Genomic DNA, 17,329 nt, shown 5'->3' on the forward strand with positions numbered 1-17,329 from the left:
ATGAGTTTTACACTTGAAATTCTACAAGATTTCTAAAAAATGATTATTATTTCCGCAAAAGAATTGTTCTTGTTGCCAGAGAGTACAGTATTAACCCTTCCATACGCCCATTTATGTTTATTTTTTCCATTATGAGATTAATCTCTAGTACATTAGAGCATGATATTACATTAAGTTCCAAACTTAAAAATTGAGGGGGTTCAAACCCCACTCCTGGTATGATTTTTATACTTCAAATTCTACAAGGTTTCTGAAAATGGAGTAATGTTTGAGCACAAGAAAAGTTTATGTTGCCCGATAGCACAGTATTAATCTTCAATATACCTGACTATCGCCCTTTTATGTTTATTTTTTCCATTATGAGATGAGTCTCTAGTACATTAGAGCATGATATTACAGTAAGTTCCAAACTTAAAAATAGAGGAAAATGTAGGGATTAAGGCCAATTTGAATATTTGAAGTAAATATTCAAGCTACAGTCCCAAAGAAACATTTGATGTTAAAATAATATCAGAAATATAGCGCAATCCAGTCACAAAAAACATTATCTACTAGAGGGGGGTAATCCAGAAAAAAGCATGGCCAGTGTGCGTAGGATGTCATGAAATGTAAAATACGCCTGAGAAAATCTGGTCTATGGTAAAGTGATGAATTTGACAAATATGAGCTTTTTTGGAGAGGTTAAAGTGTTTAAATAAACTAAAACCTTGTGCTTAGTGTTGTTGACAAATCTCGATGGCATTTTATTCTAATATTCACTCTTGGTCACCACACTAAACATGTAATCAAAAATGAAAATCTACAAAAGGGGAAAAATATTTTTTTCTGGATGAAATTTACAGTCAACAGTAAGGCTCCCATTAAAAGTCTGTGTATTGCTCTTGATAAGTGTCTTAAAAAAATCTGTTAGTGCAAACTTCATAAGAGAGCACACATTCAATAAACACTAGCTGCCTACAAAATCCAAAACTTCATGTGCATTCACCAGGATGGCCGAGTGGTTAAGGCGTTGGACTTAAGATCCAATGGATATGTATCCTCGTGGGTTCGAACCCCACTCCTGGTATGAGTTTTACACTTGAAATTCTACAAGATTTCTGAAAAAAGAGTAATGTTTCAGCAAAAGAAATGTTCTTGTAGCCAGGTAGTGCAGTATTAACCCTTCAGTGCCCCTGACTATCACCTTTTAATTTTTATTTTTTTCCATTATGAGATGAATCTCTAGTACATTAGAGCATGATATTACATTAAGTTCCAAACTTAAAATTTGAGGGGCCTCGAACCCCACTCCTGGTATGAGTCTTATACTTGAAATTCTACAAGTTTCTGAAAATGGAGTAATGTTTGAGCAAAAGAAAAGTTCTTGTAGCCAGATAGCACAGTATTAAACCTTCAATGCACCTGACAATCGCCCTTTTATGTTTATTTTTTCCATTATGAGATGAATCTCTAGTACATTAGAGCATGATATTACAGTAAGCTCCAAACTTAAAAATTGAGGGGTTCGAACCTCATTCCTGGTATGAGTTGTACACTTGAAATTCTACAAGATTTCTGAATAATGATTAATATTTCAGCAAAAGAATTGTTCTTGTTGCCAGAGAGTGCAGTATTAACCCTTCAATTAACCCTTTAATATGCCCTTTTATGTTTATTTTTTCCATTATGAGATGAATCTCTAGTACCTTAGAGCATGATATTACAGTAAGCTCCAAACTTAAAAATTGAGGGGTTCGAACCTCATTTCTGGTATGAGTTTTACACTTGAAATTCTACAAGATTTCTAAAAAATGATTATTATTTCAGCAAAAGAATTGTTCTTGTTGCCAGAGAGTGCAGTATTAACCCTTCCATACGCCCATTTATGTTTATTTTTTCCATTATGAGATTAATCTCTAGTACATTAGAGCATGATATTACATTAAGTTCCAAACTTAAAAATTGAGGGGGTTCAAACCCCACTCCTGGTATGATTTTTATACTTCAAATTCTACAAGGTTTCTGAAAATGGAGTAATGTTTGAGCACAAGAAAAGTTTGTGTTGCCCGATAGCACAGTATTAATCTTCAATATACCTGACTATCGCCCTTTTATGTTTATTTTTTCCATTATGAGATGAATCTCTAGTACATTAGAGCATGATATTACAGTAAGTTCCAAACTTAAAAATTGAGGAAAATGTAGGGATTAAGGCCAATTTGAATATTTGAGGTAAATATTCAAACTACAGTCCCAAAGAAACATTTGATGTTAAAATAATATCAGAAATATAGCGCAATCCATTCACAAAAAACATTATCTACTAGAGGGGGGTAATCCAGAAAAAAACATGGCCAGTGTGCGTAGGATGTCATGAAATGTAAAATACGCCTGAGAAAATCTGGCCTATGGTAAAGTGATGAATTTGACAAATATGAGCTTTTTTGGAGAGGTTAAAGTGTTTAAATAAACTAAAACCTTGTGCTTAGTGTTGTTGACAAATCTCGATGGCATTTTATTCTAATATTCACTCTTGGTCACCACACTAAACATGTAATCAAAAATGAAAATCTACAAAAGGGGAAAAATATTTTTTTCTGGATGAAATTTACAGTCAACAGTAAGGTTCCCATTAAAAGTCTGTGTATTGCTCTTGATAAGTGTCTTAAAAAAATCTGTTAGTGCAAACTTCATAAGAGAGCACACATTCAATAAACACTAGCTGCCTACAAAATCCAAAACTTCATGTGCATTCACCAGGATGGCCGAGTGGTTAAGGCGTTGGACTTAAGATCCAATGGATATGTATCCTCGTGGGTTCGAACCCCACTCCTGGTATGAGTTTTACACTTGAAATTCTACTAGATTTCTGAAAAAAGAGTAATGTTTCAGCAAAAGAAATGTTCTTGTAGCCAGGTAGTGCAGTATTAACCCTTCAGTGCCCCTGACTATCACCCTTTAATGTTTATTTTTTTCCATTATGAGATGAATCTCTAGTACATTAGAGCATGATATTACATTAAGTTCCAAACTTAAAATTTGAGGGGCCTCGAACCCCACTCCTGGTATGAGTCTTATACTTGAAATTCTACAAGTTTCTGAAAATGGAGTAATGTTTGAGCAAAAGAAAAGTTCTTGTTGCCAGATAGCACAGTATTAAACCTTCAATGCACCTGACAATCGCCCTTTTATGTTTATTTTTTCCATTATGAGATGAATCTCTAGTACATTAGAGCATGATATTACAGTAAGCTCCAAACTTAAAAATTGAGGGGTTCGAACCTCATTCCTGGTATGAGTTGTACACTTGAAATTCTACAAGATTTCTGAATAATGATTAATATTTCAGCAAAAGAATTGTTTTTGTTGCCAGAGAGTGCAGTATTAACCCTTCAATTAACCCTTTAATATGCCCTTTTATGTTTATTTTTTCCATTATGAGATGAATCTCTAGTACCTTAGAGCATGATATTACAGTAAGCTCCAAACTTAAAAATTGAGGGGTTCGAACCTCATTTCTGGTATGAGTTTTACACTTGAAATTCTACAAGATTTCTAAAAAATGATTATTATTTCCGCAAAAGAATTGTTCTTGTTGCCAGAGAGTACAGTATTAACCCTTCCATACGCCCATTTATGTTTATTTTTTCCATTATGAGATTAATCTCTAGTACATTAGAGCATGATATTACATTAAGTTCCAAACTTAAAAATTGAGGGGGTTCATACCCCACTCCTGGTATGATTTTTATACTTCAAATTCTACAAGGTTTCTGAAAATGGAGTAATGTTTGAGCACAAGAAAAGTTTATGTTGCCCGATAGCACAGTATTAATCTTCAATATACCTGACTATCGCCCTTTTATGTTTATTTTTTCCATTATGAGATGAGTCTCTAGTACATTAGAGCATGATATTACAGTAAGTTCCAAACTTAAAAATAGAGGAAAATGTAGGGATTAAGGCCAATTTGAATATTTGAAGTAAATATTCAAGCTACAGTCCCAAAGAAACATTTGATGTTAAAATAATATCAGAAATATAGCGCAATCCAGTCACAAAAAACATTATCTACTAGAGGGGGGTAATCCAGAAAAAAGCATGGCCAGTGTGCGTAGGATGTCATGAAATGTAAAATACGCCTGAGAAAATCTGGTCTATGGTAAAGTGATGAATTTGACAAATATGAGCTTTTTTGGAGAGGTTAAAGTGTTTAAATAAACTAAAACCTTGTGCTTAGTGTTGTTGACAAATCTCGATGGCATTTTATTCTAATATTCACTCTTGGTCACCACACTAAACATGTAATCAAAAATGAAAATCTACAAAAGGGGAAAAATATTTTTTTCTGGATGAAATTTACAGTCAACAGTAAGGCTCCCATTAAAAGTCTGTGTATTGCTCTTGATAAGTGTCTTAAAAAAATCTGTTAGTGCAAACTTCATAAGAGAGCACACATTCAATAAACACTAGCTGCCTACAAAATCCAAAACTTCATGTGCATTCACCAGGATGGCCGAGTGGTTAAGGCGTTGGACTTAAGATCCAATGGATATGTATCCTCGTGGGTTCGAACCCCACTCCTGGTATGAGTTTTACACTTGAAATTCTACAAGATTTCTGAAAAAAGAGTAATGTTTCAGCAAAAGAAATGTTCTTGTAGCCAGGTAGTGCAGTATTAACCCTTCAGTGCCCCTGACTATCACCCTTTAATGTTTATTTTTTTCCATTATGAGATGAATCTCTAGTACATTAGAGCATGATATTACATTAAGTTCCAAACTTAAAATTTGAGGGGCCTCGAACCCCACTCCTGGTATGAGTCTTATACTTGAAATTCTACAAGTTTCTGAAAATGGAGTAATGTTTGAGCAAAAGAAAAGTTCTTGTTGCCAGATAGCACAGTATTAAACCTTCAATGCACCTGACAATCGCCCTTTTATGTTTATTTTTTCCATTATGAGATGAATCTCTAGTACATTAGAGCATGATATTACAGTAAGCTCCAAACTTAAAAATTGAGGGGTTCGAACCTCATTCCTGGTATGAGTTGTACACTTGAAATTCTACAAGATTTCTGAATAATGATTAATATTTCAGCAAAAGAATTGTTCTTGTTGCCAGAGAGTGCAGTATTAACCCTTCAATTAACCCTTTAATATGCCCTTTTATGTTTATTTTTTCCATTATGAGATGAATCTCTAGTACCTTAGAGCATGATATTACAGTAAGCTCCAAACTTAAAAATTGAGGGGTTCGAACCTCATTTCTGGTATGAGTTTTACACTTGAAATTCTACAAGATTTCTAAAAAATGATTATTATTTCAGCAAAAGAATTGTTCTTGTTGCCAGAGAGTGCAGTATTAACCCTTCCATACGCCCATTTATGTTTATTTTTTCCATTATGAGATTAATCTCTAGTACATTAGAGCATGATATTACATTAAGTTCCAAACTTAAAAATTGAGGGGGTTCAAACCCCACTCCTGGTATGATTTTTATACTTCAAATTCTACAAGGTTTCTGAAAATGGAGTAATGTTTGAGCACAAGAAAAGTTTGTGTTGCCCGATAGCACAGTATTAATCTTCAATATACCTGACTATCGCCCTTTTATGTTTATTTTTTCCATTATGAGATGAATCTCTAGTACATTAGAGCATGATATTACAGTAAGTTCCAAACTTAAAAATTGAGGAAAATGTAGGGATTAAGGCCAATTTGAATATTTGAGGTAAATATTCAAACTACAGTCCCAAAGAAACATTTGATGTTAAAATAATATCAGAAATATAGCGCAATCCATTCACAAAAAACATTATCTACTAGAGGGGGGTAATCCAGAAAAAAACATGGCCAGTGTGCGTAGGATGTCATGAAATGTAAAATACGCCTGAGAAAATCTGGCCTATGGTAAAGTGATGAATTTGACAAATATGAGCTTTTTTGGAGAGGTTAAAGTGTTTAAATAAACTAAAACCTTGTGCTTAGTGTTGTTGACAAATCTCGATGGCATTTTATTCTAATATTCACTCTTGGTCACCACACTAAACATGTAATCAAAAATGAAAATCTACAAAAGGGGAAAAATATTTTTTTCTGGATGAAATTTACAGTCAACAGTAAGGTTCCCATTAAAAGTCTGTGTATTGCTCTTGATAAGTGTCTTAAAAAAATCTGTTAGTGCAAACTTCATAAGAGAGCACACATTCAATAAACACTAGCTGCCTACGAAATCCAAAACTTCATGTGCATTCACCAGGATGGCCGAGTGGTTAAGGCGTTGGACTTAAGATCCAATGGATATGTATCCTCGTGGGTTCGAACCCCACTCCTGGTATGAGTTTTACACTTGAAATTCTACAAGATTTCTGAAAAAAGAGTAATGTTTCAGCAAAAGAAATGTTCTTGTAGCCAGGTAGTGCAGTATTAACCCTTCAGTGCCCCTGACTATCACCCTTTAATGTTTATTTTTTTCCATTATGAGATGAATCTCTAGTACATTAGAGCATGATATTACATTAAGTTCCAAACTTAAAATTTGAGGGGCCTCGAACCCCACTCCTGGTATGAGTCTTATACTTGAAATTCTACAAGTTTCTGAAAATGGAGTAATGTTTGAGCAAAAGAAAAGTTCTTGTTGCCAGATAGCACAGTATTAAACCTTCAATGCACCTGACAATCGCCCTTTTATGTTTATTTTTTCCATTATGAGATGAATCTCTAGTACATTAGAGCATGATATTACAGTAAGCTCCAAACTTAAAAATTGAGGGGTTCGAACCTCATTCCTGGTATGAGTTGTACACTTGAAATTCTACAAGATTTCTGAATAATGATTAATATTTCAGCAAAAGAATTGTTTTTGTTGCCAGAGAGTGCAGTATTAACCCTTCAATTAACCCTTTAATATGCCCTTTTATGTTTATTTTTTCCATTATGAGATGAATCTCTAGTACCTTAGAGCATGATATTACAGTAAGCTCCAAACTTAAAAATTGAGGGGTTCGAACCTCATTTCTGGTATGAGTTTTACACTTGAAATTCTACAAGATTTCTAAAAAATGATTATTATTTCCGCAAAAGAATTGTTCTTGTTGCCAGAGAGTACAGTATTAACCCTTCCATACGCCCATTTATGTTTATTTTTTCCATTATGAGATTAATCTCTAGTACATTAGAGCATGATATTACATTAAGTTCCAAACTTAAAAATTGAGGGGGTTCATACCCCACTCCTGGTATGATTTTTATACTTCAAATTCTACAAGGTTTCTGAAAATGGAGTAATGTTTGAGCACAAGAAAAGTTTATGTTGCCCGATAGCACAGTATTAATCTTCAATATACCTGACTATCGCCCTTTTATGTTTATTTTTTCCATTATGAGATGAGTCTCTAGTACATTAGAGCATGATATTACAGTAAGTTCCAAACTTAAAAATAGAGGAAAATGTAGGGATTAAGGCCAATTTGAATATTTGAAGTAAATATTCAAGCTACAGTCCCAAAGAAACATTTGATGTTAAAATAATATCAGAAATATAGCGCAATCCAGTCACAAAAAACATTATCTACTAGAGGGGGGTAATCCAGAAAAAAGCATGGCCAGTGTGCGTAGGATGTCATGAAATGTAAAATACGCCTGAGAAAATCTGGTCTATGGTAAAGTGATGAATTTGACAAATATGAGCTTTTTTGGAGAGGTTAAAGTGTTTAAATAAACTAAAACCTTGTGCTTAGTGTTGTTGACAAATCTCGATGGCATTTTATTCTAATATTCACTCTTGGTCACCACACTAAACATGTAATCAAAAATGAAAATCTACAAAAGGGGAAAAATATTTTTTTCTGGATGAAATTTACAGTCAACAGTAAGGCTCCCATTAAAAGTCTGTGTATTGCTCTTGATAAGTGTCTTAAAAAAATCTGTTAGTGCAAACTTCATAAGAGAGCACACATTCAATAAACACTAGCTGCCTACAAAATCCAAAACTTCATGTGCATTCACCAGGATGGCCGAGTGGTTAAGGCGTTGGACTTAAGATCCAATGGATATGTATCCTCGTGGGTTCGAACCCCACTCCTGGTATGAGTTTTACACTTGAAATTCTACAAGATTTCTGAAAAAAGAGTAATGTTTCAGCAAAAGAAATGTTCTTGTAGCCAGGTAGTGCAGTATTAACCCTTCAGTGCCCCTGACTATCACCCTTTAATGTTTATTTTTTTCCATTATGAGATGAATCTCTAGTACATTAGAGCATGATATTACATTAAGTTCCAAACTTAAAATTTGAGGGGCCTCGAACCCCACTCCTGGTATGAGTCTTATACTTGAAATTCTACAAGTTTCTGAAAATGGAGTAATGTTTGAGCAAAAGAAAAGTTCTTGTTGCCAGATAGCACAGTATTAAACCTTCAATGCACCTGACAATCGCCCTTTTATGTTTATTTTTTCCATTATGAGATGAATCTCTAGTACATTAGAGCATGATATTACAGTAAGCTCCAAACTTAAAAATTGAGGGGTTCGAACCTCATTCCTGGTATGAGTTGTACACTTGAAATTCTACAAGATTTCTGAATAATGATTAATATTTCAGCAAAAGAATTGTTCTTGTTGCCAGAGAGTGCAGTATTAACCCTTCAATTAACCCTTTAATATGCCCTTTTATGTTTATTTTTTCCATTATGAGATGAATCTCTAGTACCTTAGAGCATGATATTACAGTAAGCTCCAAACTTAAAAATTGAGGGGTTCGAACCTCATTTCTGGTATGAGTTTTACACTTGAAATTCTACAAGATTTCTAAAAAATGATTATTATTTCAGCAAAAGAATTGTTCTTGTTGCCAGAGAGTGCAGTATTAACCCTTCCATACGCCCATTTATGTTTATTTTTTCCATTATGAGATTAATCTCTAGTACATTAGAGCATGATATTACATTAAGTTCCAAACTTAAAAATTGAGGGGGTTCAAACCCCACTCCTGGTATGATTTTTATACTTCAAATTCTACAAGGTTTCTGAAAATGGAGTAATGTTTGAGCACAAGAAAAGTTTGTGTTGCCCGATAGCACAGTATTAATCTTCAATATACCTGACTATCGCCCTTTTATGTTTATTTTTTCCATTATGAGATGAATCTCTAGTACATTAGAGCATGATATTACAGTAAGTTCCAAACTTAAAAATTGAGGAAAATGTAGGGATTAAGGCCAATTTGAATATTTGAGGTAAATATTCAAACTACAGTCCCAAAGAAACATTTGATGTTAAAATAATATCAGAAATATAGCGCAATCCATTCACAAAAAACATTATCTACTAGAGGGGGGTAATCCAGAAAAAAACATGGCCAGTGTGCGTAGGATGTCATGAAATGTAAAATACGCCTGAGAAAATCTGGCCTATGGTAAAGTGATGAATTTGACAAATATGAGCTTTTTTGGAGAGGTTAAAGTGTTTAAATAAACTAAAACCTTGTGCTTAGTGTTGTTGACAAATCTCGATGGCATTTTATTCTAATATTCACTCTTGGTCACCACACTAAACATGTAATCAAAAATGAAAATCTACAAAAGGGGAAAAATATTTTTTTCTGGATGAAATTTACAGTCAACAGTAAGGTTCCCATTAAAAGTCTGTGTATTGCTCTTGATAAGTGTCTTAAAAAAATCTGTTAGTGCAAACTTCATAAGAGAGCACACATTCAATAAACACTAGCTGCCTACGAAATCCAAAACTTCATGTGCATTCACCAGGATGGCCGAGTGGTTAAGGCGTTGGACTTAAGATCCAATGGATATGTATCCTCGTGGGTTCGAACCCCACTCCTGGTATGAGTTTTACACTTGAAATTCTACAAGATTTCTGAAAAAAGAGTAATGTTTCAGCAAAAGAAATGTTCTTGTAGCCAGGTAGTGCAGTATTAACCCTTCAGTGCCCCTGACTATCACCCTTTAATGTTTATTTTTTTCCATTATGAGATGAATCTCTAGTACATTAGAGCATGATATTACATTAAGTTCCAAACTTAAAATTTGAGGGGCCTCGAACCCCACTCCTGGTATGAGTCTTATACTTGAAATTCTACAAGTTTCTGAAAATGGAGTAATGTTTGAGCAAAAGAAAAGTTCTTGTTGCCAGATAGCACAGTATTAAACCTTCAATGCACCTGACAATCGCCCTTTTATGTTTATTTTTTCCATTATGAGATGAATCTCTAGTACATTAGAGCATGATATTACAGTAAGCTCCAAACTTAAAAATTGAGGGGTTCGAACCTCATTCCTGGTATGAGTTGTACACTTGAAATTCTACAAGATTTCTGAATAATGATTAATATTTCAGCAAAAGAATTGTTCTTGTTGCCAGAGAGTGCAGTATTAACCCTTCAATTAACCCTTTAATATGCCCTTTTATGTTTATTTTTTCCATTATGAGATGAATCTCTAGTACCTTAGAGCATGATATTACAGTAAGCTCCAAACTTAAAAATTGAGGGGTTCGAACCTCATTTCTGGTATGAGTTTTACACTTGAAATTCTACAAGATTTCTAAAAAATGATTATTATTTCAGCAAAAGAATTGTTCTTGTTGCCAGAGAGTGCAGTATTAACCCTTCCATACGCCCATTTATGTTTATTTTTTCCATTATGAGATTAATCTCTAGTACATTAGAGCATGATATTACATTAAGTTCCAAACTTAAAAATTGAGGGGGTTCAAACCCCACTCCTGGTATGATTTTTATACTTCAAATTCTACAAGGTTTCTGAAAATGGAGTAATGTTTGAGCACAAGAAAAGTTTGTGTTGCCCGATAGCACAGTATTAATCTTCAATATACCTGACTATCGCCCTTTTATGTTTATTTTTTCCATTATGAGATGAATCTCTAGTACATTAGAGCATGATATTACAGTAAGTTCCAAACTTAAAAATTGAGGAAAATGTAGGGATTAAGGCCAATTTGAATATTTGAGGTAAATATTCAAACTACAGTCCCAAAGAAACATTTGATGTTAAAATAATATCAGAAATATAGCGCAATCCATTCACAAAAAACATTATCTACTAGAGGGGGGTAATCCAGAAAAAAACATGGCCAGTGTGCGTAGGATGTCATGAAATGTAAAATACGCCTGAGAAAATCTGGCCTATGGTAAAGTGATGAATTTGACAAATATGAGCTTTTTTGGAGAGGTTAAAGTGTTTAAATAAACTAAAACCTTGTGCTTAGTGTTGTTGACAAATCTCGATGGCATTTTATTCTAATATTCACTCTTGGTCACCACACTAAACATGTAATCAAAAATGAAAATCTACAAAAGGGGAAAAATATTTTTTTCTGGATGAAATTTACAGTCAACAGTAAGGTTCCCATTAAAAGTCTGTGTATTGCTCTTGATAAGTGTCTTAAAAAAATCTGTTAGTGCAAACTTCATAAGAGAGCACACATTCAATAAACACTAGCTGCCTACGAAATCCAAAACTTCATGTGCATTCACCAGGATGGCCGAGTGGTTAAGGCGTTGGACTTAAGATCCAATGGATATGTATCCTCGTGGGTTCGAACCCCACTCCTGGTATGAGTTTTACACTTGAAATTCTACAAGATTTCTGAAAAAAGAGTAATGTTTCAGCAAAAGAAATGTTCTTGTAGCCAGGTAGTGCAGTATTAACCCTTCAGTGCCCCTGACTATCACCCTTTAATGTTTATTTTTTTCCATTATGAGATGAATCTCTAGTACATTAGAGCATGATATTACATTAAGTTCCAAACTTAAAATTTGAGGGGCCTCGAACCCCACTCCTGGTATGAGTCTTATACTTGAAATTCTACAAGTTTCTGAAAATGGAGTAATGTTTGAGCAAAAGAAAAGTTCTTGTTGCCAGATAGCACAGTATTAAAACTTCAATGCACCTGACAATCGCCCTTTTATGTTTATTTTTTCCATTATGAGATGAATCTCTAGTACATTAGAGCATGATATTACAGTAAGCTCCAAACTTAAAAATTGAGGGGTTCGTACCTCATTCCTGGTATGAGTTGTACACTTGAAATTCTACAAGATTTCTGAATAATGATTAATATTTCAGCAAAAGAATTGTTCTTGTTGCCAGAGAGTGCAGTATTAACCCTTCAATTAACCCTTTAATATGCCCTTTTATGTTTATTTTTTCCATTATGAGATGAATCTCTAGTACCTTAGAGCATGATATTACAGTAAGCTCCAAACTTAAAAATTGAGGGTTCGAACCTCATTTCTGGTATGAGTTTTACACTTGAAATTCTACAAGATTTCTAAAAAATTATTATTATTTCAGCAAAAGAATTGTTCTTGTTGCCAGAGAGTGCAGTATTAACCCTTCCATACGCCCATTTATGTTTATTTTTTCCATTATGAGATTAATCTCTAGTACATTAGAGTATGATATTACATTAAGTTCCAAACTTAAAAATTGAGGGGGTTCAAACCCCACTCCTGGTATGATTTTTATACTTCAAATTCTACAAGGTTTCTGAAAATGGAGTAATGTTTGAGCACAAGAAAAGTTTGTGTTGCCCGATAGCACAGTATTAATCTTCAATATACCTGACTATCGCCCTTTTATGTTTATTTTTTCCATTATGAGATGAATCTCTAGTACATTAGAGCATGATATTACAGTAAGTTCCAAACTTAAAAATTGAGGAAAATGTAGGGATTAAGGCCAATTTGAATATTTGAGGTAAATATTCAAACTACAGTCCCAAAGAAACATTTGATGTTAAAATAATATCAGAAATATAGCGCAATCCATTCACAAAAAACATTATCTACTAGAGGGGGGTAATCCAGAAAAAAACATGGCCAGTGTGCGTAGGATGTCATGAAATGTAAAATACGCCTGAGAAAATCTGGCCTATGGTAAAGTGATGAATTTGACAAATATGAGCTTTTTTGGAGAGGTTAAAGTGTTTAAAAAAACTAAAACCTTGTGCTTAGTGTTGTTGACAAATCTCAATGGCATTTTATTCTAATATTCACTCTTGGTCACCACACTAAACATGTAATCAAAAATGAAAATCTACAAAAGGGGAAAAATATTTTTTTCTGGATGAAATTTACAGTCAACAGTAAGGTTCCCATTAAAAGTCTGTGTATTGCTCTTGATAAGTGTCTTAAAAAAATCTGTTAGTGCAAACTTCATAAGAGAGCACACATTCAATAAACACTAGCTGCCTACGAAATCCAAAACTTCATGTGCATTCACCAGGATGGCCGAGTGGTTAAGGTGTTGGACTTAAGATCCAATGGATATGTATCCTCGTGGGTTCGAACCCCACTCCTGGTATGAGTTTTACACTTGAAATTCTACAAGATTTCTGAAAAAAGAGTAATGTTTCAGCAAAAGAAATGTTCTTGTAGCCAGGTAGTGCAGTATTAACCCTTCAGTGCCCCTGACTATCACCCTTTAATGTTTATTTTTTTCCATTATGAGATGAATCTCTAGTACATTAGAGCATGATATTACATTAAGTTCCAAACTTAAAATTTGAGGGGCCTCGAACCCCACTCCTGGTATGAGTCTTATACTTGAAATTCTACAAGTTTCTGAAAATTGAGTAATGTTTGAGCAAAAGAAAAGTTCTTGTTGCCAGATAGCACAGTATTAAACCTTCAATGCACCTGACAATCGCCCTTTTATGTTTATTTTTTCCATTATGAGATGAATCTCTAGTACATTAGAGCATGATATTACAGTAAGCTCCAAACTTAAAAATTGAGGGGTTCGAACCTCATTCCTGGTATGAGTTGTACACTTGAAATTCTACAAGATTTCTGAATAATGATTAATATTTCAGCAAAAGAATTGTTCTTGTTGCCAGAGAGTGCAGTATTAACCCTTCAATTAACCCTTTAATATGCCCTTTTATGTTTATTTTTTCCATTATGAGATGAATCTCTAGTACCTTAGAGCATGATATTACAGTAAGCTCCAAACTTAAAAATTGAGGGGTTCGAACCTCATTTCTGGTATGAGTTTTACACTTGAAATTCTACAAGATTTCTAAAAAATGATTATTATTTCAGCAAAAGAATTGTTCTTGTTGCCAGAGAGTGCAGTATTAACCCTTCCATACGCCCATTTATGTTTATTTTTTCCATTATGAGATTAATCTCTAGTACATTAGAGCATGATATTACATTAAGTTCCAAACTTAAAAATTGAGGGGGTTCAAACCCCACTCCTGGTATGATTTTTATACTTCAAATTCTACAAGGTTTCTGAAAATGGAGTAATGTTTGAGCACAAGAAAAGTTTGTGTTGCCCGATAGCACAGTATTAATCTTCAATATACCTGACTATCGCCCTTTTATGTTTATTTTTTCCATTATGAGATGAATCTCTAGTACATTAGAGCATGATATTACAGTAAGTTCCAAACTTAAAAATTGAGGAAAATGTAGGGATTAAGGCCAATTTGAATATTTGAGGTAAATATTCAAACTACAGTCCCAAAGAAACATTTGATGTTAAAATAATATCAGAAATATAGCGCAATCCATTCACAAAAAACATTATCTACTAGAGGGGGGTAATCCAGAAAAAAACATGGCCAGTGTGCGTAGGATGTCATGAAATGTAAAATACGCCTGAGAAAATCTGGCCTATGGTAAAGTGATGAATTTGACAAATATGAGCTTTTTTGGAGAGGTTAAAGTGTTTAAATAAACTAAAACCTTGTGCTTAGTGTTGTTGACAAATCTCGATGGCATTTTATTCTAATATTCACTCTTGGTCACCACACTAAACATGTAATCAAAAATGAAAATCTACAAAAGGGGAAAAATATTTTTTTCTGGATGAAATTTACAGTCAACAGTAAGGTTCCCATTAAAAGTCTGTGTATTGCTCTTGATAAGTGTCTTAAAAAAATCTGTTAGTGCAAACTTCATAAGAGAGCACACATTCAATAAACACTAGCTGCCTACGAAATCCAAAACTTCATGTGCATTCACCAGGATGGCCGAGTGGTTAAGGCGTTGGACTTAAGATCCAATGGATATGTATCCTCGTGGGTTCGAACCCCACTCCTGGTATGAGTTTTACACTTGAAATTCTACAAGATTTCTGAAAAAAGAGTAATGTTTCAGCAAAAGAAATGTTCTTGTAGCCAGGTAGTGCAGTATTAACCCTTCAGTGCCCCTGACTATCACCCTTTAATGTTTATTTTTTTCCATTATGAGATGAATCTCTAGTACATTAGAGCATGATATTACATTAAGTTCCAAACTTAAAATTTGAGGGGCCTCGAACCCCACTCCTGGTATGAGTCTTATACTTGAAATTCTACAAGTTTCTGAAAATGGAGTAATGTTTGAGCAAAAGAAAAGTTCTTGTTGCCAGATAGCACAGTATTAAAACTTCAATGCACCTGACAATCGCCCTTTTATGTTTATTTTTTCCATTATGAGATGAATCTCTAGTACATTAGAGCATGATATTACAGTAAGCTCCAAACTTAAAAATTGAGGGGTTCGTACCTCATTCCTGGTATGAGTTGTACACTTGAAATTCTACAAGATTTCTGAATAATGATTAATATTTCAGCAAAAGAATTGTTCTTGTTGCCAGAGAGTGCAGTATTAACCCTTCAATTAACCCTTTAATATGCCCTTTTATGTTTATTTTTTCCATTATGAGATGAATCTCTAGTACCTTAGAGCATGATATTACAGTAAGCTCCAAACTTAAAAATTGAGGGTTCGAACCTCATTTCTGGTATGAGTTTTACACTTGAAATTCTACAAGATTTCTAAAAAATTATTATTATTTCAGCAAAAGAATTGTTCTTGTTGCCAGAGAGTGCAGTATTAACCCTTCCATACGCCCATTTATGTTTATTTTTTCCATTATGAGATTAATCTCTAGTACATTAGAGCATGATATTACATTAAGTTCCAAACTTAAAAATTGAGGGGGTTCAAACCCCACTCCTGGTATGATTTTTATACTTCAAATTCTACAAGGTTTCTGAAAATGGAGTAATGTTTGAGCACAAGAAAAGTTTGTGTTGCCCGATAGCACAGTATTAATCTTCAATATACCTGACTATCGCCCTTTTATGTTTATTTTTTCCATTATGAGATGAATCTCTAGTACATTAGAGCATGATATTACAGTAAGTTCCAAACTTAAAAATTGAGGAAAATGTAGGGATTAAGGCCAATTTGAATATTTGAGGTAAATATTCAAACTACAGTCCCAAAGAAACATTTGATGTTAAAATAATATCAGAAATATAGCGCAATCCATTCACAAAAAACATTATCTACTAGAGGGGGGTAATCCAGAAAAAAACATGGCCAGTGTGCGTAGGATGTCATGAAATGTAAAATACGCCTGAGAAAATCTGGCCTATGGTAAAGTGATGAATTTGACAAATATGAGCTTTTTTGGAGAGGTTAAAGTGTTTAAAAAAACTAAAACCTTGTGCTTAGTGTTGTTGACAAATCTCAATGGCATTTTATTCTAATATTCACTCTTGGTCACCACACTAAACATGTAATCAAAAATGAAAATCTACAAAAGGGGAAAAATATTTTTTTCTGGATGAAATTTACAGTCAACAGTAAGGTTCCCATTAAAAGTCTGTGTATTGCTCTTGATAAGTGTCTTAAAAAAATCTGTTAGTGCAAACTTCATAAGAGAGCACACATTCAATAAACACTAGCTGCCTACGAAATCCAAAACTTCATGTGCATTCACCAGGATGGCCGAGTGGTTAAGGTGTTGGACTTAAGATCCAATGGATATGTATCCTCGTGGGTTCGAACCCCACTCCTGGTATGAGTTTTACACTTGAAATTCTACAAGATTTCTGAAAAAAGAGTAATGTTTCAGCAAAAGAAATGTTCTTGTAGCCAGGTAGTGCAGTATTAACCCTTCAGTGCCCCTGACTATCACCCTTTAATGTTTATTTTTTTCCATTATGAGATGAATCTCTAGTACATTAGAGCATGATATTACATTAACCCCTTCCCGACATGTGACGGTATAGTACGTCACATGTCGGGACCCCCGCTTTGATGTGCGCTCCGGCGGTGAGCGCACATCAAAGTCGCGACATGTCAGCTGTTTTTTACAGCTGACATGTGCGCGCAATAGCGGCGGGTGAAATCGCGATCACCCGCCGCTATTAACTAGTTAAATGCCGCTGTCAAGCGCAGACAGCGGCATTTAACTACCGCATCCGGCCGTGCGGCCGGATATGAGCGCATCGCCGACCCCCGTCACATGATCGGGGGTCGGCGATGTGTCAGGAAGGTAACCATAGAGGTCCTTGAGACCTCTAT

General features: G+C 34.3%; 10 non-coding genes across 10 annotated transcripts; all 10 read left to right on the forward strand.

Annotated features, from left to right (window-relative positions):
- The first annotated feature begins 983 nt into the window (after nucleotides 1–983).
- Nucleotides 984–1,066, forward strand: TRNAL-UAA (transfer RNA leucine (anticodon UAA)). The gene has a single exon. It is a non-coding gene; the product is annotated as a tRNA-Leu (tRNA).
- A 1,668-nt stretch (nucleotides 1,067–2,734) lies between these two features.
- Nucleotides 2,735–2,817, forward strand: TRNAL-UAA (transfer RNA leucine (anticodon UAA)). Its single transcript has one exon. It is a non-coding gene; the product is annotated as a tRNA-Leu (tRNA).
- A 1,668-nt stretch (nucleotides 2,818–4,485) lies between these two features.
- On the forward strand, nucleotides 4,486–4,568 carry TRNAL-UAA (transfer RNA leucine (anticodon UAA)). The gene has a single exon. It is a non-coding gene; the product is annotated as a tRNA-Leu (tRNA).
- A 1,668-nt stretch (nucleotides 4,569–6,236) lies between these two features.
- On the forward strand, nucleotides 6,237–6,319 carry TRNAL-UAA (transfer RNA leucine (anticodon UAA)). Its single transcript has one exon. It is a non-coding gene; the product is annotated as a tRNA-Leu (tRNA).
- Nucleotides 6,320–7,987: 1,668 nt separating this feature from the next.
- On the forward strand, nucleotides 7,988–8,070 carry TRNAL-UAA (transfer RNA leucine (anticodon UAA)). Its single transcript has one exon. It is a non-coding gene; the product is annotated as a tRNA-Leu (tRNA).
- A 1,668-nt stretch (nucleotides 8,071–9,738) lies between these two features.
- Nucleotides 9,739–9,821, forward strand: TRNAL-UAA (transfer RNA leucine (anticodon UAA)). Its single transcript has one exon. It is a non-coding gene; the product is annotated as a tRNA-Leu (tRNA).
- Nucleotides 9,822–11,489: 1,668 nt separating this feature from the next.
- Nucleotides 11,490–11,572, forward strand: TRNAL-UAA (transfer RNA leucine (anticodon UAA)). Its single transcript has one exon. It is a non-coding gene; the product is annotated as a tRNA-Leu (tRNA).
- Nucleotides 11,573–13,239: 1,667 nt separating this feature from the next.
- TRNAL-UAA (transfer RNA leucine (anticodon UAA)) lies at nucleotides 13,240–13,322 on the forward strand. The gene has a single exon. It is a non-coding gene; the product is annotated as a tRNA-Leu (tRNA).
- A 1,668-nt stretch (nucleotides 13,323–14,990) lies between these two features.
- TRNAL-UAA (transfer RNA leucine (anticodon UAA)) lies at nucleotides 14,991–15,073 on the forward strand. Its single transcript has one exon. It is a non-coding gene; the product is annotated as a tRNA-Leu (tRNA).
- A 1,667-nt stretch (nucleotides 15,074–16,740) lies between these two features.
- TRNAL-UAA (transfer RNA leucine (anticodon UAA)) lies at nucleotides 16,741–16,823 on the forward strand. The gene has a single exon. It is a non-coding gene; the product is annotated as a tRNA-Leu (tRNA).
- Nucleotides 16,824–17,329: the final 506 nt, after the last annotated feature.

Source organism: Ranitomeya variabilis, chromosome 2, assembly GCF_051348905.1.
Source record: "Ranitomeya variabilis isolate aRanVar5 chromosome 2, aRanVar5.hap1, whole genome shotgun sequence".
NCBI classification, from domain to species: domain Eukaryota; kingdom Metazoa; phylum Chordata; class Amphibia; order Anura; family Dendrobatidae; genus Ranitomeya; species Ranitomeya variabilis.